General features: G+C 50.8%; 1 long non-coding RNA gene across 1 annotated transcript; it reads left to right on the forward strand.

Moving 5' to 3' along the window:
- Window positions 1-400: 400 nt before the first annotated feature.
- LOC147598564 (uncharacterized) lies at window positions 401-1,382 on the forward strand. The gene is made up of 6 exons (XR_015260474.1): window positions 401-438; window positions 674-735; window positions 826-871; window positions 956-1,004; window positions 1,082-1,162; window positions 1,274-1,382. It is a non-coding gene; the product is annotated as an uncharacterized LOC147598564 (long non-coding RNA).
- The last annotated feature ends 365 nt before the right edge of the window (window positions 1,383-1,747 follow it).

The following is a 1,747-nucleotide window of genomic DNA, read 5'->3' on the forward strand; positions in this document are numbered from 1 at the left end:
TGTGTGACATTAATGTTTTCTACAGATGCAGAGGCCTGAGCCATGCACCAAAGGACAACGGAAGAGGTGAGCAGTTAAGATGGTGCATGGGCACGTGGTATTAGAGGGAACGCGTGATGCGTGGCTGTAGGGCTACACTGATACCTTGCTATTTTTCCTTTTAATTTGAAGGTCTGTATTGATGAGAGACAGGCACCGTAGTGGACTTGAGCAAGGCGAGCGGTGATGGCAGTTCTTTTTCGGGTGTTGTATTGTTGGTGAATGGTTTAAGCAAGGCTCCAGTTGGTACTCCTAAATCAAAAGGAGATCCCTGGAATTGTTAAGCTCTCGCTCTGCTAGCGGTTGACTTGCGTGACATTAATGTTTGTACAGATGCAGAGGCCTGAGCTTGTGCACCGAAGGGCAACGGGGGAGAGGCGAGTGGAGCGCAGTAAAGAGGTGGGTGAGTGTGTGGCATTGGAGGGAACAAGTGATGAGTGGCTACAGGACTCAATTATAGTATTTCTATTATTGTAAAATTTGAAAGTGAGAAGCGACAAGTGCCATGAGAGTTGGGCAGTGGGGTGGACTCAGGCAAGGTGAATGGTGCTTGGTGGGCTGAAGTTGCGGTTACTTTTCAGATCTTGCATGGCTGGTGAAGTTTTAATCAACTCATATTGTTTGGTGTTTGCAGGTGCTCCGCCAGCCTCAATATGACAACTGGAACTGACATACCTAGGTGGGCGAGCTGTCAAGGTAAAGGAGACGGAGAACGGGCATAGGTGCGCGGAGGCTGAGGTTTCAGGCAGTATCTCACCATGTACCCTTTTGCTTGGGTTTTTGTAGGTGCCACTCAGGGACAATGACATGCGCTGATGAGCAGTTGGAGAAGGTGAGGCAGTTGTGGGCCAGGCTGGCATTTAAGAGCCAAGCCTTACAGGGCAACTTGGCGTAGCGAGTTTTTTTTGTTTTGCAGGTTCTGTGCAGGCTGCCTGTGGAACTCTGTGAGCCACTGAAGTGCGCTGGTCAGCGGAGAGGAGGAGAGTGGGACTGGTGATTTCTTGCAAGTGCAACGGTAATTTTCTGTCTTTTGCATTCTTAGGTGCCCCAAGCAAGGACAGCCACACTGTCTGACTCTGGAATTGGTGTGGAACAGGGACTGGAACGCTAGGATGTCTCTGAGGTGGGGCATGTTTTGGGCAATATCTGTGGTGTGACGCTAAGTGATGGCACTGTTGTGTGAGGTTTTTGGTGTGGTGTGTTTTGTTTTGTTTTGTTTTTTTCTGTTTTGCAGATGAGGAAGAGGGACCTGGCAACTGCAGGAGTGGGGTGCCTGTGTTTTTTCTTGTCAAGGATGGATTGAGACTCGCAGCCCACTCAGAGCTAAGTTGAGGCACAGGTGCTGGCGAGGGGTCGGAGGAGGGAGGGAACGAGGTTAGGAACTGTAGGGAAGACTTAAAAAGATAGTGTAGAGCGGAAGGCCTGTCCTCTTTCAGCAGGTAAAAGGGGGTGGGTTACTGTTCAGCACGATGCTGGCGTGTGCCGGGCAGGGCAGTTCCAGCCTGCGTCTGTTGTTGTTTTGTTTGTGTGGTCTGTCTTCTGTGTCTTAGACCTTCCTCGGGTCTCAAGGAGCACGGCAGATGCCTCGGGCGCCAGCTCTGAGGTCCGGAACGCCGGTGCTCATCATCACGGTCCCGATCGGGCCCTTCTTTTATGGAGTTACAGGCTTCAGGCATGGATCGTTCTATCGTCTTGGAAGTTTAGTGAC

Source organism: Chlamydotis macqueenii, chromosome 17, assembly GCF_036417535.1.
Source record: "Chlamydotis macqueenii isolate bChlMac1 chromosome 17, bChlMac1.mat, whole genome shotgun sequence".
Classification (NCBI taxonomy): domain Eukaryota; kingdom Metazoa; phylum Chordata; class Aves; order Otidiformes; family Otididae; genus Chlamydotis; species Chlamydotis macqueenii.